This window comes from Anser anser (assembly GCF_964211835.1).
Source record: "Anser anser genome assembly, chromosome: 13".
Classification (NCBI taxonomy): domain Eukaryota; kingdom Metazoa; phylum Chordata; class Aves; order Anseriformes; family Anatidae; genus Anser; species Anser anser.
Window position 1 is genome coordinate 2,840,907 of NC_139734.1, and position 23,572 is coordinate 2,864,478.

Below are 23,572 nucleotides of genomic sequence, written 5' to 3' on the forward strand. Positions count from 1 at the left end.
TTGACTGAGTTTTATTCATGAAATAGGTCCCAAAAAAACAACTGAGATACAATGAATACTGAGATGAGGCTACCACAGTGCAGCAAGATAGTCCTTCAGAAATCTTTGATTCCTTCCAGGTGATCCCCTCAAAAGCATACACTCATGAAGCAGAGGTAGTATATAAGTTTTAAGAACCTGTGACAAGGATATCTGGCACAAAAATGGCTCACAAACAATTTGCTAATATCCAAGTTAATTGTCATCTACTGTTAGTGTTTAAAAGTTCTAATTTTAGCAGTAAAAAGAATGAAGTATCAGTTGTTTTCTTATTAGAGACACTGAGTTTGGGACACTCCTTGTTTTTCTTTGCTATAAGAAATTGATTCAACCTACATTTTACAGAGGAATATTTAAAGTGCTGTAGCTTTGCTTGCCTAGAGATTAACCAGCAAACATACAAATAAGAGACTTTTAGCCAGTTTTCTTGAGTTGATGTAGTTATTCTCCAGGGCACAAGTATATCACTCTTCTCATAAGTAATGACACCTGCTTTGCAAGCTAGTTGAAAGAGTACTTCTATCCCTGGTCTGTTCAACGTGGCACTGGGATTTCAGCACAGCAGCAGCTCAGAGAGAAGAGGGACAGTGCGAAATCACCAGTGCCACTCCTGCAGGAGAGGACTGAGTCCAGGGTCCCCACAAGGCTGAATACCAAAGGGTAGGCAGTGTTTGCTTACTTTCTCAGCGCAGATAAAACTCAAGTAAAAGTGCGTATGTTTTACAAGAGAGACAAACCTTTGGGGCTGTAAGAATGCTTGATTTAGCCTCGCACTTTTTTCTTATTGCAATCAAAGGAGAGAATTCTTCATTAAATCTGATTCTTTTGTTGTTTTTGAAAGCCAAAATTATTTCTACTGTTATAAAGCAGTTAAAAGGTGCCTGTACATATTAATACCAGAGGATTAACAAAGGCCAGGCCACCTATAGTTGCTGAGTTTTTGTTCCACAATATTTTATTTTCTTTAGATGCTACAATAGTACAATTTGCTTAAAATAGGTAGCCAGTCAGAGAATCCCAAATGTCATTGGTATTTATCTTCTGAACACACAGCTGGACATTCAGTGTGTGCTACAAAAGGCTCTGGCTGTGTTCTTTGTCTGGGGAAGATTCCTGAAACTGACATTTGTTAGATATTTCCATCTTAAAATAAGAGAAACTATGAGGAAAAGGAAAAAAATAAGCAGTAGATTTCAATGCATTTATAGGTACTGTCATTTTCATTCTTAAAAAAGGCATGCCAAGGACAAGAGGAACTGGAAAATTTAAGGGGAAGCCATGAAGTTTTGCAGATGCTGGCTAGGTTTACTGCTGAAACTACATAAAATATTTAAAAGTACTGTAAGAGGTCTAGAGTATAAAGTACCTCTAATAGTGCTGTTTAAGTTATGAATTTATTATGAAGACTTAACACCTGGCAAATCTAAAAAAAATAAAAGGTAAGATGAGTAATTTCTGGGTCTTGACAAATGGCAAATAGAACAATAACATTTTTTTCTTGACCTAGTTCTGATTGAAACCTTTAATTCCCATCCGATTAAACCTTTAAAAATACAGAGGGAACATCCACCAGGGCCTTGGCCTTGCCAGCGCCTGACCAAGTGTCTTAGATTAACCTTAACACAAATAGAGCTGGACCAAGTTGGCCAGATCTGAGCTGGAGTCACTGAAATGTGTGCATCGTCTGCTGAATGCTGTGTGGTTATTATCTGTCAGCAAACTGCCATGAGTGGACTGCTGGGAATACTACCTTCCTAAACTGACCAAAAAAAATTATCCAGAGATCATGTCATTCCCTTTTCTAGTTCTTAATATTTGTTTCAGGGTTACCTAACCCTAAATGGTTGACTATCGCCATAGCATCTCAGCTTGTAAGAAGTGGCTAACTTCCCCAGATGGCGTAAAACAAAAAGAGCTTCTGGGAAAACATGCCGGATCAGCACATGGTTTTTCTTTTTACTCTTCTACCTCCCTATACTGGCAATACACACAAGACCCTTCAACTGATTTCACAGAGGGATAGTATTTGCATAAATATGCCTACTCTTCTCCATATAAGCCTCCTATTATATGCACATTTTAAAGGAATATTGCCTGCAGGTGTTATCCAGGAATTGAAAATGCACCAATTTGGGCTTTATTTAAGCAATAATGACTGGTGGAGAGGGTGTTTCGTTTTAGTTAAGTGTGCCAAGACTTAGGTTTTCTCATAATTAACTGCTGTGAAAGTCCTCCCTATCAGTCATCACTGCCTAGGTATTAGATGGGGTGGAGGGGGGAAGGTTTATCATTAATCACTAGAAAATGCCAGATAACTGCTGTTTTGTTGTTATGGAACATGTAGGTATAAAGAAAAAAAACCACCAACAGTTACTTTTTAAGGTATTATAATCGTACGTTGGCCTGCAAGTTTTCTTAGATATAAGTTATTTATGTATAGCATTTAGAGATCAGCATGGTAACTGATAAGAAAATAGGACTATACCAATTTTGTAATTTTCAGTACAATTGCTGTTGCACTTGTTTGCTTTCAGCATGCTCTCAAGTGAAAAAACAGCAGCATTTTCTAGGGACAGGTGTGCATCAACTCTCAGAGACTGGAAAGAACTCAAGCTATCAGCCACAGCTGCAGTAAGGAGGCTGTTGTGAGCATGCAGCAGGACGCTCGTTTGGTGTTTGTCTGCTATGTGCTTCATTGCAATCTATATGAAGTACAATAAATATGAAATATAGCAGTAATTATACATGACTAATATACATTTCACATTTATATAAATATCTATATCTTTATATAATATATAAATGAAAATTATATAGACGAATGTTGCATAAATATGCTAAAACAAAATAAATATAACCTGTGACATAAACAAAACATGACAAAATGTCTTATATTTCCACATAGGAAAAGGAAGCTCAGTTCATGGTTGTCTGTGTTGGTCCTTTAGCTCCAGCTATCACAGTAACAGTGCATGGACTCTCTCTCTTCTGCATAGGGAATGTTATTACACTGCTGTATTAAAATGAAACTTGACTTCTCCAGCCCTAAGCTGCTCTGTAGGGGTACTCCTGTATACCAACACATGCACATAGTCCTGCCCTCAAATATTTTGGCCCTACCATGAAACCAATGTGGGCCATTGCAACTGATGCCAAGTTACAGCAGCCCTAAGAACTTCTACACTCAGAGGTGAGTGTCCCTTCAGCTGGGATCAAGAAGGACTTTGGTTACGCATATTATTTACATTTGCCTGTCTCAGGAACAAGTGAAACTGAACCCCGTCTTTCCACAAGAGAACACAGACATGAGCTGAGTGCTGTGTCTAGATATCATTTTCTGCCTGCCACATATTAGAGAGCTGCACGCAGGCTCTAATGCTTTCACATTAGGAACCAATAGTCACGCAAAAGCTTTTTTCCATCTTACTAAGAGAGTGATTCATGCCACTGCTTTCCCTTTTCCAGCAGCAATATTCAGTAACAAGGAGCCTTCAAAGCAATATACTCCAGAATGAACAACCAGCTAGTACAGTTTAGCATGGATGCTATAAATTTTACTAGCTTTACATGCTGGTGCACATATGGACTGAAATTCTAACCTCTGTCAGTCACTACACTGTGATCAAGACTTCACCCACTGTATCTTAAAATGCAAAATATCACCATACGTGGTGGATGCAGAACCCTGCCTCTGTGCTGTACCTTTGGCAGGTATGCTATATAACAAAGACAAGATAATTTCTTACATGGCTTATTTTCTTGAAATTGTTTAATTTCAATGGAATTATGTGTATTGATGATACCCAGATGAGAGTAGCTGTTTCTAGATATATTGCCAAATCTGTCTAGTTTAAATCCTAAGATTTCAGAACAAGAGATCTAATAAGGCTTATTGAAGAATACAATGGCACAGCAGGCTGCCCAGGGGCAAGGAAGAACTAACAAAGCCACAATATTGATATTTTAGCCCAGACACAAAGCAGACTTAATAATTTGATGCAGACATATTCCCCTCTGCAACAAGGTTGGTGTGCTTGCCTATTATACACCATTTGTACATAGCATATTGCATAGCTCCCTCCTGAGAAAATCAACCAGGTTGTGTGCACGCTATGTAACACCCACAGAGAAGATTGTGCCATGGCTGGAAGAACCACCCTAGCAAAGAGATGAGAACAGGAGAATAATTCAGCAGACAGACAGCCCATATCAAGTAAAGGAAAAGATGGAAGCAGTGATTCAGAATGTTGTTTTCCAGTACCAAAGGATGATCCTAAGTCAAGCAGAACAAAAGGGTACATTTGTTTATGGTACATATGAATTGGAAGGCAACTTTTTTGGCGTAATCATAGATTGTATTTTAGGGTTAACAGGCAAAGAGAGAAACAGGCATAAGAAAGTTCATATATCGCTCTACTTTGTTGCAAGTGTGTGGTTTCTTGAATAACTAAATCTTTTCAGGCATACATATATTAATCTTACAATTTGTCACAAAAGTACTTCACCATGATTTTAAGACTAATGCCTTGGATTAGGATTCAGGAAGGCAAAGTATCAGTTTTATCCTGGCCCCTACTCGCTCAGTGATTTTCAGCAAGTCCATTTCTCAGTCTCAGCTTTTCACCTGTAAAATGGGAATAGTTATGATAGCACCTTTGCTCATCTCATCTATTCACCTCTCTCACATACGCACAGCCTTCTGATTTTTTTTAAAAAACCTGGCTTATATCACAAACAGTAATATATGCGCCTTGGTAACTTCTCTGGGGAAGTATTTTTCTTTCTGGATGTACTGTACATCCATTATTCCTTGATGTTGTATGACCACACTGCTAATATATAAATGCTAAATATCGATGCTTGTAATTGCATAGAGTCAGTGTGCAAATGAGACTTTATTAAAGACATCTAAAAAAGAACAGTTGGTTACTGAGGGAAAGTTAAAGAGGAAACAAATACAATAAGCCAGGCTTATGTTTCTGCAATGCAGAAAAAATCTACGTCTAAAATGAACTCATGTATATGTCTAGACGTTAGGCATTTCTCTGGTGAGTAGTTTACCAGTTTGTTACCTTGCCTTGAAACCTTTATCTAGTTATTTTCAATCTTGCTAGGTTCTAATTTCAACCAGAACTTAATTTTAAGTTATGTTAGCTCTTTTGCCATGCCACGTTTTTGTATAGTCTTGTTTTTTCTTATTAAAAGCTCTCTTTTTTTTTTACTGTGTTAGAAGTATGTTGTCGGTGGTTGTTCTGGATCGTCCAAAAGAAGTAAAGGAAACGATACGCTGCAGTTATTTGCATGCTTCTTATTTTAGAGCTCTTTACTATGAGGAAATTGGAATTACAATGACTGGTTCAAAGCAGAAGCATTTAAATGAAAAGGTCTGTGTTCAGTTTCAGTTATCCTTGAGATATAATCACATTGCTTATCATTTTATCAATACTATAAGCATTGGTAAAGTAAGGGGTACCAGAGAAACTACTACTGTAATTTTTTTTTGGTTTCTTTATTGTTGGCTTTGTTACGAAAGCCTTTCAGGTACTAAGAGTAATTCTGGATGGTTGGTTGATGGTTGGTTTTGTTTGTTTGTTTGTTCTGGTATTTATAAAAGCCCTTCAGGGACTAAGAGTACTTTTGGTTTTCCTTTATCAGATAAAATCTTAAAAATCAATTTATGAAGGAGCTGGATTATTCTAAAGCTAAGCAAGACCAAAGTCCTACTGGTTGTCATTGGAAAGCACTCTGACGGACCAGCAGTCTCCGTGAGCAGAAGGCACAGAGCCACGTTCGCCGGTTTGGCCGGGACCTCAGGTGTGTATTTGCTTTGTTGTTAGTGCTGCTGTCCAGCACTCCAGCTTCTGTCAGTGTCATCCTCTATTACCTCCACTTCTGCACCTGATGGTCCATAACATAAAAGCACTGCTTCCTTTGTGGGTCCAACAAGGGAGTGAATTAGAGAGGTAGCCATCAGCACAACTCTAGTCCAGAATGCAGTATTGCCAGGAGTGGAGGATTGTATGTACATCTCTTGCCTGTTATTATTTCTGAAGCAGCTTCAGATTGCCTGAGAGTGTCACAATAAGCAAATGAAAGATAAATGAATTCAATTAAATTTAAAGGGGGGAAAGAGGAGCTGGATTTTCAAAACTGCTTCTATGATTTAGAGCCATAACTCCTGTCATAACTCTCAATTCACTGGGAATTGACTGTCTAAATCTTTCAAGCTCTTTTGAAACTACCACCCAATAATTTTTCCCTGGGCAGATATCACTAGCTGTTTCTTTTCCCCAATGAGATAAGTGTATCATAAATAATGTTCAGCAAAATAAGTTCATAATATACACTTTTTATGCACTTTTATACACTTTCACAAGGGTAAAATAATATCTGTATAAAAAGTTAAAATGGTTTACTTCTGCTATGGATTAATACATATTTAAACTGTAAAATATTGATTCCTTGCCAAATCTCATCTGGCGTAGTGCTTTCCAAGTCTGTCTTCCATTTCAGTTTGGTTTAAAAGATCAAAGAAGTTCCATTACCTAATAAGCCCAGTAAATCAAGGAGACTGAAATCTGAGATTCAAAATGAAGTGTATCTAAAGGCAAAAAAAAAAAAAAAAAAAAAAAAAAAGTATTATGTTAGAGGTAGGTAAATAGTAGAAAACATGAATTCACCTCACTGAAATAAAACTTGCATCCCACTTCTATGGTCTACAAAATTTATTTTTCAGTCCACGTGAACAAGAGGCTTCTTCAGTTCCAAGCCAAGCTAAAGTTCATTGAATGCTTTGACAAGTGTCAGCACTTGTGAATCTGCCACCTGTTCCAGCAGTTAATTACCCCTGTAGTTAGGGGGGGTTCCTACTCCCATGGTTTCCCTCCACTTCTCTTTAAGTGGTTTTAGCATTTCATAGATGTGAGGCTCTAATACTGTTCTTGCCATTGCTGTCAAGAAGGATTAGATAGTTTGATAATTCCTCCTCCTTTTATTCATCCAAGGATATTAGATTGCACTGCTCAGAACAGCAGTGAGAGCTCATTTGAAGTAACTGTGTATAATGACTCAGGAGTTTCTCTGCATCGGGTGAACAGAGATGAAGTTCTTAATCCTTTTGGCATCATTTTCATCCATGTTCTAGATAGATGGTTGCACGTTTGGTAAAAATTAAAAATACTGTGTTGACTTGCGTTCGTTTTATGAGGTGAGTCACACCACACTGACAGAGCAGCCTCTCCTTACTGCCAACTTTGGTGGTAATAAAAATACTGGAGCTTGTTGGAACACAAACCAGTCCTTGAGTGTTACCAACAGGCGCAAGAAAGTTGATATCCCCTCAGTAACAACTATATTTTGTGATCTGTCTGTAGGCCAGCAATCCGTCTAATTTTTCCTGTTTTATGTCGCTGTAATAAGCATTTTTAAAGCAAAATTTGATGTGGTACTAAGTCAGGTGCCTTGAAGAATTCATGTACCCTGCCTCCAGGGAGTTGCCATTATCAGCCAGGCAGACACTCCTGCCAAAATAACAAGATCTGCCTTCTGGGAATGCTGACTGGCATTCATTTTGTTTTTGGGTTTGGATGTTTGCTGACACAGTCCTGAATGCATTGATATCAGATGAACCAATCTGTTATTCTCTAGGTCATCCTTCTAATATATCAGGACTACGTTGGCAATTTCCAGCTCTTTGATATTTTCTCAGATTGCCAAAGTGTGCTAAAATAAATGTTAATGGTTGAGAAAGAGCTCACCTACTACAACCTGTAAGACTCCTGGGCTGAATTTATCTGTGTATGGTGATCTGAAAACATATCAAAACACAGAATAAGCTTTTCTGCTTTTTAAGTGTATTGTGTGAAGTATTGCCCTCTTAATTGATACCAGAGGTTGTATTTTGAGTGTTTCCTTTAGAAATCCTGTAATCCTGCACACTGTTTGCTTTTCTCATTGGAGTAATTCTATTTATGTGTAAAGGAGGTCATAAATATGAGAAGCAGTTGATCAAGAGAACTTCAGGTTGCATTTCCAGAACAAATAGTACCTAGCTAGAGAATCAGGATCTCATTTATCTGTGAGCTACCTCTGTTTTATGGATGCATATGTACAGGGCTTTGATCTGATATCATACAGATACAGGTGTATCACTTTAGTATCTGATCTTCCTTAGATGTGAATATATTTGAGCAAGGCCAAGTTTTAGTTGGTACCAACAGCAAAGACTTTACTGGCTCTCCATTCTTATCTTCACAGGAAAAAAAATAATATATATATATATAATATTATATAAAAATGTATATATACTTCTGATTCTAAAGCAACAAAGAAGAAAGAGAGACAGAAGCACTGGCCAAAATTAACAAATTGCAGATTTCTACGGATGATCAGAAATTTTAGAAAGAGAAATGGAAAATGTATCAGAATTCCATCCAGTGTTGGAAGATATTTGTGGAGTAAATAGCCCAAAGTGTCCAGCCATAAGGCAAAGCAGGTGTTTTGAGGAAGCAGAAATGTTCTCAGAGTGGATGCAGATTTCTTGTGTGTCATCCTTATTGTTCCTCACCCTTAGCACAAGGTGATATTTTAAGGGAGGAAGCAGTGGGATCAGAACTAAGAGCTTTCCAGCTTGAACGTAACAGTTGCCGAATGATGTTGTAAGATTTACCTATGTACAATAACAAACCAAATAGGCACACTCAATCATGAGAAAAGAATATTAGAAAGGTTGATGTATTGTTGTTCTTACAAAATACAGAACAAAAATGCATCTGAAAGTAATTTTTTCCTGTTTCATTATACTTTACAATATGCACACTGAATACTGGACATTAACAATGAAAACCATATATACTGGCCGATATAAAGGCTTCCCACCTAATCCTAAGCAGAGCCATTATGAGCAATTTTAGTATATTTTATTGAGTCAGTGAAAATTTTATTCTCTGAAAGATTGTAAGAGAATGAATTGCTTTATGAAAAAAACAGCATAGTACCGCATGCGTTTTGGAGGACTAGTGACATTCCCTGACTTTAATAAGCCACCCGAGTTCAGGAGCCATGTGCTTCTCCTCTCTATGCAGTACCAAGGAATGACATCTCTGGTAATATTGTCACACCTGTTCCAACGTTCAGGGTCTCCAGAAGGCTTAAGACAGATAGGTTCTTCTGCAATTGAGTTCTTCTGCAAATTTCAAGCAGGATAACTTGGTAGCTGCTGCTAGGTAAATGGCTATTCGCCAGCAGGTATCTCCTTGTCTGGTGCCTCCAATGGAGGAAGGAAGAAAGCAAGTAGTAAGGAGAGCCTAAGTGTCCTTCCTTTCCATCAAAAGACCAAAGGTGTGGTGTTTTTTCTTTGTTGTTGGTTTTTTTAGGTTGAGGGGTCTGTGATTTGAGTGTGCTGCTGTGAAATCTTGTGCAAGGCTTCTCTGAGCACAGGATCTCCTGGTGAGGCAAACCTGGAGGTACCGCACAGTGCTGGGTGTTCTCTACTCCACTCACAAGGTGGTTGGGGTAAGACTGGGGTGAGCCTAGGGATGTATGAAGCAGTAGCCAGATCATATGAGCTGATGTGTCTCAGGGTGTTATAAATGACAGCCTTGATCACGGCAGCCTGTATACAACGCTTTTCAGGCTTTTTCACCATCGAGGCCCTAAACACCTTTCAGAGAAGCAGACATTTCTGTAAAGATAAGCCTACTAGTATTGGCCTTATTCTTTTCTTAGTTACCTTCCTTGGATATCTTACAGACCACTACCCTTGGGGCTCACAAACCATAGGTTGAAAACCACTGCTGTAAACACACACACAAATCAAGCAGTGGCCCTGCTATTGTTTGGAGGCTGTCATTCATTTCACATTTGTTTTGTCTCCCTGGACTGCAAGCTTTTCAGAGTAGGAACTTCCTTTTTCTGCTCTGTGTAATATATAATGCTCAACACAGCAAGGACTCGATTTCAAGTGACAATACCAGAACCCCAACAATGAATAACAACAGTGAATGAACACAGTGATTGTCACCTAGTGTCAGGAAGGATTCCTCCACAGAAACCCAGCAGTTGAGAGACATGATTACAATGAGACAGAAGAAAGTAAGAGAAACTTTCTATCCCATTACTGACTCAGTCATTTGCTTCTCTTTGCTACTATTTTATTGTCACAGCAGGACAAAGATGTCAGCCTATTTCAGGATGTAACATGCATTTTCTTCCTATAGTACTGTACCTGCAATAGTGCAGTATAGAAGGTTGCAACCACGCTTGCTCTCTTACATGTGACTGTCTAAATACTGACACAAATACTGTACCCATGCTGTTCATTCCAGAAATCTGACATTTCTCAAGATGAGGCCAAATGTGTTTACAGATAGATTGCTGAGTTTATTCAAGCTGAAAGGTACTTCTCATCTTTTGAAATGTCAGGCTGCTGCTCCAAGAAAAATGAGTACAAGAGATAGGGCCACTGTTGCACAGCTCCATTTTTAAATGAGCAATATCTGATTGAAGATCCCAGCATTCATACAGCTCAGTGTTTTGATGTGATATTCACTGCACTGGCAGAGTTTAATTACTTGTGCCTGCTGATTGCTCACTTTCAACTGAACTTCCACAGCACTCCCAAAATTCTAGTATCCTTTACAACTTTTCTATTTCAACATCTGTAGTACAACTTTTCTATTTCAACATCTGTAGTATCACCTGAGGAGCTGTACCTTTTAAATGATTCTCTTAATAAGCTAGAGGGCACAGGTTTGCCATAGAACTGCTCTGTAGAAAGGTAAGGAGAGGCACAAGGAGAGCATAATGTTGTTGAGAGTGTCACTGTGAAACTGTTGTTAGCAGACTACCTGTGCATGGCAAGAGCAGGTTGGGACCTGCAGTACTGAGGACGTCAGAAAAATGTTGGTCTAACATCTCCAGCTTCAACTCCCAGTGCCGATAGCTTTCATTTCTCCTCTATATCTTTGTATCTCCTCTATACTTTAGGGTTTTATAAAATCCACGTGTAGTATCTAAGCAATCATACCATTCTGTTCACATACCTTCCACATGTACACTGGATGGAGATGTTTTTAAACAGGAATCATCTGTTCAGAGTCTGGAATGTGCTATTTTATTTTCAACCTAGACGAACTCAATAACTAGCATTGACTATTTGCCTCAAAATTGTTAGGATACGGGGAATGCACCTCTCCAGAAAATCGAACAGAAGAGCACAACATTAAAAAGGTTAATAAATCACACATCTGTATAGTCACTTAACTGTTATAAAACTGCATTTGGTTAGGCTGGTAGTGCTAGAATCACATTAGAGCCTGCTGCAAGGTAGTAACGTGGATTTGCTGTTGAAGCCTCAATTGAATCTCTGTCCCAGAGTACAAATGACCTAGTCTACACTGAGCATTGGAATCACTTTGATCCAGATCTCTGCTAGAGCAAGAATAATTTTGTTTAATTTAATATTGTTCACTACAAAATTAAAGGTTAGATTATCTGCAACAGCTGCAAAGTTTAAACATGGCAGAACCACTGTGAAGGATTGGGTCACCTAGCTAGTAATAAAAAGTGAAGCAGCTTGGAAAATCTGCCGGTAATTTTTTTGCTGTTTATCTTTTAGGTTTCCCTTTCTTTTAATGAAGATGTCTATTGTCGGAACATCACTTATTACAAATCTCAGTGCTCAACATAAGCTGTTTTATTTTCACTTGTCTCTTCAGACAATTTCATCATAGTCTCTTTTTTTTTCCCATCATATGGCACCCTTCTCAGAGAACAAATATCGACATTAGATCTCTTCTGTTTGTATGGAGAAAGAGAGGTATAATGATATTTAAATGACTTTTAAATAAAGCTAATAGTGCTGCTTTAGACAAGGCATGGGTGTGTGGAATTTGTTGTACAGAATCTATCCTATGGGGAATTTTATCAGATTAGATTTCTATGAACAGACATTTATCTCGCTATAAATAATATCAGTCCTAACCCATACAGAGCTCTATAGGAAAGGAAGGTCTATGCAAAATTTCTGGATACCCTCCATAGGCATGGGAGAAGAAAACTAACTTGCAGTCACTCTGCTGTGGTGGTACCTCTCTATTTGAATTCTTCCAGCATCTTCTACAAGTCTGACTTCAAATGTCTTCCTTCTGGAGACGCCCATGAAACTTGCTGGGTTAAACAGATGCTAGAGAGACAAAATGTTCCCTTCTGTCCCTTGACTTTGGAAAGCCATACAAAGAGGGAGGCTGAAGGCTGTACGGTCAGGAGGTGCTGTCTCTTAGGCCAATAATTTTCTGTCAAAAGGAGCAAACAGTATTCTCTGTAACAAACAGCTACGAAAGCAATGTGGCACTCAGTACTCCTCACAAGTGTGTTGTAAGACCTATCACAAACCTAGGCAGCAAAAGCTAGGCCTTCCAGTCTCCTTTCAGTTAATACACCCAGGCATTTGACTGGTTCAGATGCTTATTAATTTGTGCTTGTGGTCTCATGTTGACATTGTTGTAAAAGTGACAATTAAAAAAAAAAAAAGATTTTTATTAAGAACAAGGAGGAAAGGGATTAAACTGCAGAGTTCTCGATGCATTATCAATGCCTAGCAGTATTTTCCTAGTGCATTTTTTATTAGTAGAAACTATGGTATTTTCATATAAAAGGGAATAAATTTACTAAATACATGAAATCTGGCATCAGGTATGATTTTGATATACACTCCCCTACACGGAGCCTCTCAGAGGATAGGTCTAACATTTATGAAGCTGTGTTTGGTAGACTGAGTTTATATTTGCTGCTGCAGCAAAAAGCATTCACGCCTAATGATGACACGTGTTATCCTCTTTATGCCATAAACAATTGATTTTCAAACAAAGATAAGGGAATTATATATTATGTATTCTATCTGTAAAACTAATTAACTCCTTTGATTTAGCTGAGAAAGGTGATGTTTTCTGAAGCTCAGCTTTACTGAAAATTGACCTTTCCATCTACAAACATACCATTTAATTTACAAGGGAAACAAAACCTTCGGAATTATATTTACTCAGTTACTTTAATAAAGGTCAACCCTTTTCAGAAACAATTGTAAATGTGGCATTTAGCTTTTCATATTTTGGAAAGTGTTACTTGAATCTCCACATCCAAATAGAACATTGCTTTTGAATTGAAAACAACTACATAAATAAGAACAAAGAAATTTCATTAAATTGTCTCTATCTAAGGTGCTGTAATTAACCCTTAGCTTTTATACTATTTTCTTTCTCCTGTGACTAAGGTCATCTAATTTTCAATACATATAATATGTGTACTAAGAATGCTTTCAAAGGTCCCCCAAGTTCAGTAGGAAATAGAAGAGGCCTTTTCTTTGACCTTTAGGAAGGAGACTTGGCAAATTCATCGAGGAATTTTGTCTGAGATATGGAGGCCCCAGTCCAGCAAAGCACTTTACTATATGATCGAGTTTAAGTGTGAGTAGCCCCACCGCAACCAGTGAGTCTACTCCTGTGCTTGAAGGCCAGCAGCAGCAGTTACTTACTGAATGGATTGTAGCTGAGCCCTGGGATGTCCAGCTGGAGCACAGCCCTGCTGTGTACTGAACTTAAAAAATACAAATCAATGGAGTGTGCTAAAAAGCGACAATTTCAGTGATTTGTTTTGTATTCAGACTTTCTGAGATCAAAGAATCTAATTGTGTTGGTTTCGAGGTATGGAAAGTGGCATCAGGACAATTTCCTTGTTCCTTCAGTCTCTTGCTCACTTGTATAGCTGCAAAGAATGAGTCTTTTGATCTGCCAATTCTCTAATAGAAACTACAACAAATGAAAGCCATTTGGATGAGAACCATTTAAAGTTTGTACAATCTACAGAGAGAATGACCAAATAAGAGTGCTAAGACAAGCAGAGATTTAAACCTATTCTTTTTGCTCCTGGTTCCTTTCTGAAAGTGCACTCTTTTTAAGAGCTGACAGTGCTAAAGATCATGGTCAGGTGGAAGGTTTTCTGCCATCTCATGTGAAGCTATAATAGGAAGAAGGACTGGAAGTCTGCAGTAGACCAGAAACAGTTATTCTGAAGCTTGGATTGCTGAAGAAAACCTAGACTCTTACAAGGTATTTGTGATGTTTTTCAGTGTGTGGTTTCTATAAGCAACCACAGATCCCTTCCAACAGCTTCAATGAAGAAAGGATTTACATAAATCCAATTAAAAAGCTTACATTTGTCATCATATGATAACATTTCAAACTAGCATGTGGAAAAAATCTGCGTAATAGAATTAGCCTGAGAATTGTACTGCCCAGGACATTTCAGTCAGATTAATGCTAATCTTACAGTAATTTACAGCATGAGGAAACTTTCTCTACAGAATAAACATACTGGAGCCAGGTCAAAAATGTAACTGTTGACTTCAGTGCTGTTACACCTGGATGTACTGAGGTTGTCCTCCCATGTGCCCTTTTCTACAGTTCTTGACCAACGTTTAGTCCTGCTGCCCTTAAAAGCCTAAAATAATTGTGAATGAATCCCAAGTGATTGTTTGATTTGCTTCAAACTTGAATGCTAATCCTGTGTTTTGTGGACTGAGCACTGTAGGCTAAAATTTAAGTTTGGGAGCTGCTGGAGCAAGAAATTGTTTTGCAGAGGCAGCATAAAAAATCCTCTAAAACAAACTCAGTGTACGACCTATAACAAGGCTTAGCCATAAATATCTTGCTAGGTGCAGAAATGTTCTGGATTGCTGAAGTTCACTGTGGTTTCAGTAAGAGGTTCAAAAGCCTCTTTCCTATAAAAAGCTTGACCATAGGTGAACCAGTTTCCAGCATCATTCATTCAAAACTATCATAGTTTTCAACTTTGCTGTCAGCATCTGAGCTAAGCTTCTACAGGCTTGAATCTCATGAAATATCTCAGTGAAGAACCAGCCTCAACCAAGCAGTTCATTACCTTGTGTGACAGACTTTGGGAAAACCCTTCACCTCACTACAACAAGCGGCCGTGAGGAATGAACCACTTGAGCTTGCTCAGAAAAACAGAAGGGAACCCACTTCAAACATCTCAGCAGATGAAATTAGCAAAAATTAGCTAAAAATGTTATGTCCTAGCTTAACAAAATGAAACCTGTCTAGCCTCAACTAGTGGAAGTTTGTAGCAGCAATTTCCATGGAGACCAATTCCTCTTCGGTTCCATTTGGTCCAAATGGTGGACCAATTCCACCTACTGTCAGAGTAGGTAGATAATCCAGAGGCAGGACAGGTGAAAAAGACAGTATCATGCACATTCCTGGTGCATGTCTTATCCTACTGAAAGAGGAAGGAAAGCGTGTTCGTCTTTCCTTCTGCTCTGGAAGAGTAAAAGCAGCTGGTTGGAGTTCTTACAGCAAAATGAAAAACAGTCAGAAGTCTTACCAGACTAGGAAAGAAGAAAGCAGTATGTAAAACAAAGTATTAAACAATCACTGAATGACCAAAGGTCCTTGCTTTAGCTGCTCTATACCTGCTATATTTGGTTGAAGTTTCCAGAGCATTCTCCCTCACAGTTTTTGATGCAAGCTACATACAAAGAAGGGGCATTTGCTGCATCTTATCCAGTCCTAAATCTGTACAGTTTTTCAAATAGAGGATTTTGAAGCCTTGGTTGAATTCAGATTTTGCAACTCTTACCGCAGTAACACAGTGCCAATAGTACTCTCTCGGTACTGTTAGAAATGGTCCTCAGTCAAACCATGAATGGTGTATGATAAGGAGAAATTGCAGGTCACCTTGTACAGCTATCAACCTTAGTAGCTACAGGTTCTTAGCCACATGCTTCCTTTTAAACCTGTATGAATTAATGGTTACAATAACAAAAAGCACTAGTGGAAGTCCAGGACAGATTTTTCCCTGTAGTAGAGACTGGTAACATTTTGACTATATGAAGTGTTTATCTCAGGACAGAAAAAACTTAAATTCTGCCTTGTAGTGAAATGGTTCTAAATATGGGTTGACGATACCAGTTCAGTTCTTCTTTCCCACAGTCACTGTAATGCATGCTTCACCTCCATAAGCTGACTGTATTCTTTCAAATCACTCAAGAGTCCTTTGCAGTGTTGTCACTAAAAATGCAATCTTACTCAGCACAGTAATAAATCTCAAAGCCAGCTGGGGAACTCTTTGTAATGTGTTTTAAGTGACACTTCTGTCTTGTTATGTGTCATTTGGACAGTAATGAAATGGCAGTGGTTGGCATGAAGCTGATCAGACTGTATGTATTGGATCAGGCAACATGTTCAGCTTGATTATAGAATGAAAACATGCGGTTTTGGAATACTATTTTGTGGAACCTGTGATGATAATAAAAATAAGGCAGACAAATCAGCCTGTTCCAGCCAGGTTCAACAAGGCTTTTAGTACATCCTTTGCCATTTCCAAAACAAATTATTTTCTAGGCTCAAAAGGTGAAATCATGATGTTCAAAAGCCTTATTGCTTTAGAAATAAAGTACAGCATAGCTTAAATATCAAAGGTAAATGGAAAAAATATGTGAACATGGAATGTAGTGGGAAAAACATAAATACTAAGGTGTATGTCAATACATTCAGAAACACTGATAAATGTATTGTTTATCTTTCTGATTTTAATTCTGAAAACAAATATTTACAGCTTTCAGAAACCTCAACACTAAAGATTAAGATTTGCTGGAACTTACAATGTTAAGATAACATATTTAGTAATAAGCACTGCCTAAGTAAAAGCAATCTGAGAGTGAATACCATAAAGGTTATTTTACTAATGAAGGATCTCCCTAACAGAAAATTCGACGAGACAAATACTTCCACTGTCAAGCACCAGCTGTGCTGGAGTTTCATGTTTATCTTGTAGAGACTTTGGTTACTAAAAATGTGCCCTTCACTTTTTCACACCAGGCATAAATATTTCAGTAAAGGGAATTCTGAACATCCTTCCTTTCTTTTCTTGAAAGAAGAGTAAGAAAAAATCTGTGTTTGTGGGCATATGCTCAAATATTGCAACATTATTTGTTATTTGTAATATTTGTGAATGGGATTTGTGTTTGAAAACTTACTCATAAGGGACTTGCAGATATTGCACTCCTAAATGTAGCGCTTCTGGCTGCAGTTCCGACATAATAGCAGCATGCCAAGGGGCTGTTTGGGAAGCGTTTGGCGCACAGCATTATCTAGCTCTGTTCACTCTCCCTCATGTTCTTCTCCTTCCTCCCAGGTTGACACAAATTCCTCTAACAGTTTAGAAACCTAAGAGAAAAAATAACAAGTTCCCATGTATTCCTTAAATATTCAGAAGTCCCACTGATCACAGTGGGAAGTTTGCACAAGAAAGGGTGACAAGGTTGGGTTGTAACCAAAATCCATATTCAAAAACTTGCAAAAGCTTTTTCTCCTAAACTTTAGAGATTGTTAGAATGCAACAATCCCCCATTCATGTTCGTTTGCTGTCCTAATCTAGGCAGCTGGACAGTATAAAGGTATAAAATAGACCAAAAGTTTCTTAGTAAAACCCCAAGCTGGGTTATCTTGCTTAAGAGGTATTTCTTTGTTCTTTTTTTTCTTTCTTTTTTTTTCATATCAGTTCAGAGGAATTAAGCAATAGAGAGAGCATCCTAACAAAGAACAGCATGCGAAGAGCAAGAAAAAATGAAGCGAATTAATGCTATTTTGTTGATGCCATATTTCAGTGCTCCAGTATCTTGTATCCCACTTGTGGCTTCCAAGCTGCTTCGAGCTCCTTGCTAATATTTGATTAAAACATCACATGGTGTCCTGAAGGTGATATGTCAGCTGTCCCCAGGCGATTTGAAATGAAAAATAGAGGTGTGAGTGTGCCCACACACATACGTATATATTGACTTATCCAGAACCAGTCTTCTGAGACGGGTGACAGATAGCCGATGAGTCCAGGTCTTTGGTTGTGCTCTGAAAAACACTGCTCCTGGCTGTGGATTTTGCTGACTTGTTTGGAGCAGTGTATTAACTCTCGCATAAACTGCTTGTGCACATTTCTCTATTTTAAATGCGGTTCATTCTTTCATGGTTTTGTGAGCTCTGTTTGATGACAAAGTAGCTCTTAGCTTGTCAAAGGCTGAATGCCACTTCTGTACAGCGCTGGAGCTTTTTGTGCCTAGCTATCAGTGCATGCCAGTGTTCAACAGCAAAGTGATGAATTCATAAAATGTACTAGCTGCTCAGCATTAAAAATTCTGCACCACGAGGATGCAATAATCGCACTGACTTTTGAGAAAATGTTTTGGGGTTTGGTGTTACAAAATGTCTCTGTGTCTGGGAGTTGATGCTCTAACCCCTAGTAGTACAAGTAGACCTCTGCAGTGCCTCCCCTCTCTCTAAATAGTGTATTTGCCGATGTGCTCAGCTTCAGCCTGGAAGTAGTAGGGAAGGCTTCCTTCCCCCTTTTATACATGCCAGTGACAGAATAAATTTTCTTTCCCCAAGACTGTTTTTGGTAAATAAGATATACCAAGGATTTGACCAAATAAGCATTCTCACTGGAAGTATTTGCAAAGCTGTTTGAAGGAGGTGATGTGTTTGCAAATCAACTAGAGCAGGATCAGAAGCAATGGGATGTGACTGGGGTGACCAGTGACGCTTTCAAAACCGAGAGCCGATACTTCATTCATTCAATATGTAAGGAAGATGGATGGTGCTATTGCCTTTAATTCCTCTTGAGGGTTTTTCACGTGAATATGTATGCACAGGCCCTGCTGTTCCATTTATAGATTTAAGTTTAGAAAAACAAAGTTTGTTATTAATACTGAAACTAGAAGGGGAAAGTGCAGCCATTGGCTATTTGTGGTTAGACAGGATCTATGCTATTACCTGCGGTCATTAACTTGCTTACAACTCTGAATGTAGTGGTAAATGGTTATGAAAACAGTCTTAGTTTTCCTTTGCTCTTAGCAATGTTTCTAAGATTTATGTGACCACGTCAGTTAGGATGTGGGCTCCTGGAGGCAGATGAAGGAATGGCAGAAAAATTAGTAGAGTTCCTCTTATGCACAGTTGTTAAAATTCTCTAACGTAGAGGAGCAAAGATAGGCTCCTGCACCTATGTCTCACCACAGAGTAACCAGGCTTCTCAGAGTTATAGAGCTACTGCTGCTTTTACTGATTTATATTGTTTTCAGGGACGTAAATTAGAGACTTGATGTCAGAGGGTATTATTCACAGTTTAAATGCAATACAAAATGCAGCTACTTAGTGCAGCTATTCTGTCTGCTGTGACACGGTGCTCACATGCAGAGTCAGTTGCCTAACCGGGGAATCAGAGTTTGTTTTTTCACCTCTCTATTTCAGTTTCTTTCTATCAGTTAGTCATCCTTGGTTTTGCAGACAAAAAAAACCGCTAAGCCCTTTTTTAAAAAACATGTATCACATAATGTGTTCTTTGAGGGTTCGAGCCTGTGCCCATTGAGGTCAATAACAACGCTTCTATTGACTTCAGTGGTACAGAATCAGGCCCTGAGGCTCAAAGAATTGGTGCATTGTTAATCCCTTGGAGCTAGGACGGAAAAGGGGCTTGTAAATGCATATCCCACTGCCAATAAACGGATGCCAAGCAGTTAGCGTTTCTTGCACCAAAAGCATATGCAGTTTATACCCACATAGGTTTTTAGAAGTCTAAATGAAGGATATTCCCTCCCTAGCCTCCCCAGAAGTCACATCACTCCGGTCCTTAACAAACAATGTCAGCCAGATGCATTCTGAAAGTAAGACATAATTTCCTAAGAAATAACAGAGCTAATTTTTCTACCTTCTGCTTAAAGAATCATTAATTAACAACCCAAATTGTGCTGAATTAAGCCCAAACACAATTCCAGCATATTTATATCTGGAGCAGAGGTATAGGCTGCTTGTTTTATTATCTCCACCATCATCGATCATGTACAGTACATTTTACAGAGTAAAGTTTTGAAATGATTAACTGCCCTGTTCCCCCATAGTACTTCGTACATTTGATCGATTTCTAGTCATTTCATTCAGCCCTGACCTTGCTGTGTAACAGTCATTTCTATAGCCCCAAATCCAGTTAATCTGTGCTTAGTGTCTGAATTTATCTCTGAACAACCAAAATATTTCAATATTAACTAATCTTTGCTTGTGTTTATATTCCTTTTGGCTTCCTAAATTGTTGTTATGGCATGATTTCACTACTCTGCATATAAACTGTGGGGCCAGATCCTGAGGTCTGTAATCCTGTTTTTAGGCAGAAAAATCTTCTAGTGAAGATGAAGGTATAACCTTAAAATTTTCTCATTCTCCTTTTTTAGAAAACAGCTCTATTTGGAGGAGGGTACCTGTCCATGACTTTGAAATACCAAAAAACATCAGGCAAGATGGGTGAAGGTTAGGGAGGATATAGACAGTTTTCTGACAGTCTGAATCCAGAGGTAGGGAACATTATTCCTGTGTTTGTGTGAAACAGCTTTCCTTTCCATGCTGCTCCTGGAACAACAGAGCTGCTTTTGTGATCAAACTGCCTTTCATCTCCAAATCATTTTGGGGAAACTGAATCATGTAGTCCGCTGAACAGAAGGAAAAGTTGTAAAGCCACAATACCTGCTAACCCCTACCTGAGCAGTTTTGCCCAGAGAGGGGGGTGTTTATTGCACATCCTCACCCAGCAATCCTGCTCAAGACTTTCAGGGTTCAGAATCAGTTATGCTGGCTTTCACGCCAAAACCAGGCTTTTGCTCCTCTCTTGCTTCTGTTTGCCAGAAAGAGCAACACAGCTTGCAGGTGCTGGCTGGATTCTTATGTAGTTTCAAAAGGATTGTTCAAAAGTTTCAGAAGTTTCAGTGTGTTACGCTTGATAAAACCCTGTCCTGGTTTCAGTTAGGATAGAGTTAATTTTCCTCCTAGTAGCTGGTAGGGTGCTATGTTTTGGATTAGGATGAGAAGAGCGCTGATAACATGCTGATGTTTTAATTGTTGCAGAGCAGTGTTTACACCAGGCCAAGGACTTTTCAGCTTCTCGCTCTGTCCTGCCAGCGGGCAGGCTGGGGGTGCAGCAGGAGCTGGGAGGGGACAGACCCAGGACAGCTGACCCAAACTGGCCAAAGGGGTATTCCATACCATCTGGCGTCATGCTAAACAATATATAGGGGTGGCTGGCCGGGGTGGGGGGGCCGGCTGCTCGGGAATAGGCTGGGCATCGGTCAGCGGGTGGTCAGCAATTGCATTGTGCATCACTTGTTTCGTACACATTATTAGTAGTACTATTATTATTGTTATTATTATTATTTTCCTGTCTTAATAAACTGTCTTTATCTCAGCTCACAGGCTTCACTTTCCCGTTTCTCTCCCCCTTCCCAGAGAGGGAGGGGAGAGGGTGAGCGAACGGCTGTGAGGTGTTTAGCTGCCGACCGGGTTAAACCATGACAACCCCACTGACAGGCTTCAAGCTGCAAGGACATCACTGGGGGTACAATTAGAAGGCAGTGGTATTGCACAGAAACCATCACACGTCTTGTATAGTGTTTAAAGACTGTACTTGGTTGTGAGACTGGGAAGGGGAAAAATGTAACTCGACTCTGAAGGCCCCAAATGAGTTTGCAGAACTGAGAGCTTGAAAGTGCATTTTCAATCTTAAAAGGAATATGTTTGGTACAAGTAATAGAGAGATACTTGGGACTCCACAATGCTGTTTTGTTACAAAACTTGTGGGAAGTTTTTCATTTTGGGGTCAGTTGGAAGCATTCCAACTTCTGAATCAGAAATATATTTCCTCTTTCAGGGAACGTACACATATATGTACTGCATGGTTTTAAGATTTCATTGTCCTGACCTCATCAAAATGAAATTAGAATAATGCTTCCTCCTTCTTGCATTTGTGATCTAATAACTCAGAGTCCAGTGTGATGTCCACTGAAGTCACTGAGGGTTTGTACTTGGAACCAGAAATTTATCTCAAGGTTACATCTTTATATTTTGGGGCCTAATGACTCTGATGACCTTGACACAGTCTGTGAACTTCGAAAAATGCTGTTGCTACTAAGAGCTGCCATGCAGTTTCTCTTTGGCTTGAGTAGCTTATATGGTCTGGTGTGTTCCAAAGCCTCAGTAATTCAGCAAAAGCCTTTTGATGAACACCAACTAAATTGAAAGTATAGATCTTCCCTGATGAACCAATTTTGGAAATTTTAGTTATGTTTTGTCATCAAAAATGAACATTGCTGACGGATGTGAGAAGTGCTGTCAGCTGATCTTTGCACTTTTAGCTTACAGCTATAGTTCTGAGGAAAGTATTTTCATGTATCTATTTTAGAAGATCACTATCAGCTTATTTGAAATGTATCATAATCAAGGCATATGTGAGTATAAAGTTATGGGGACTCTGCTATTTGACCAAATGATTCTTAGTAAATTCGAGAAATTCAGGAATAATCTCTTATGATTTTTGAAAAAGCTGGTTCATACATTTCATACTGAAAATATAGAGAAATGTGTTGACTTTCAGTTCATTATTGTGCAAAGTATGGCAAATGCATTCATTGAGAACAAGTAAAACAGCTGGATTCTGGTCTTGTTTTAAATGCAAATCTCAGCACTCTCATGAAGTTCCCGATGTCATTTCCAATGTGAAATAACTGTTAGCTTAAGCAAAGCTCCCATTGCAATCGAGGAGGCTGTGGCCTGAGCTAAAACTACAAAGTATATCTGGAGTACATGACCAACCTCACACAGTTCTAGGCCTACGTGGAAACATGTCCATCATGGCCTGACATTTACTTGGCTTTGCCAGTAGGACTGCAAGGCTATTTCTCAGGATTCTTCTTGTGTCACTGACTTGAGTTTCTTTACATATTGTCTCGTGGAGTGTTCTAGAACAACAACTGTTTTTCCTGAATTACAGTTCCATCCTCTGGCTTATAGTGTCATCTCCAAGCCTCTTTTTCCTCCTCAGACAGGATCCTCTACCCAGAAGTCGTGTGTGAACTGGCATGTTAGAGTGGTATCACCAGGCTGGTAATCATAATTTATCTTTACAAAGAATTCCTATTGACTGCTGACTGAACAGGAGCTGAGGGGGCTCCTGACACTCTGAGGATATTTTACAGCTAGCCATTTTTGACATCTACAATTCAGCCTGCTGAGGTGGCATCTTTCAGTATTCTTCTGCAAAAAGATACAGAGCATGTGGAAAGAAGGGTTAAAAGCTGCAAAGAGGTATATGAACTGGCAGGTAGTTTCTAGCAAGAGCCAAATGGGAGACAAATGACTCATAAACTACAGGGTCCAGGAGTCATTATGGTCCAATTCATATAGAATTAGAATAACGCTCTGTCTCCTTCTTGCTTATGACAGGTTTTATTTGCTTTTCATGCTTCAATACATTGGTAAGTCTGCAAGAGATAGTTATTCTCCAAACTGAATCCATAATCCAAGCAGATGTATATAGCAAACATATGATTTCATGTGTGCCCTAAAGCCAAACTCCTCCTTGAAAACTTTATAACTGGTGATCTACTTAGAAGTTGAGTTGAGCTTTGGCAAAGCCAGGTTCAAAGTTC

General features: G+C 38.9%; 1 protein-coding gene across 4 annotated transcripts in view; it reads left to right on the forward strand.

The window, feature by feature from the left end:
* The window catches only part of GRIA3 (glutamate ionotropic receptor AMPA type subunit 3), a 402,836-nt gene that overhangs the window by 223,533 nt on the left and 155,731 nt on the right, over positions 1-23,572 (forward strand). For 2 of the 4 annotated variants that reach the window (XM_083797757.1, XM_083797755.1), the window contains one exon: positions 5,695-5,853. The gene's annotated coding sequence lies outside the window, so the exon portion shown is untranslated. Of the gene's footprint in view, positions 1-5,269; positions 5,424-5,694; positions 5,854-23,572 lie in introns of those variants that run through there. The other 2 variants (XM_083797756.1, XM_083797758.1) reach the window with 2 other exon arrangements.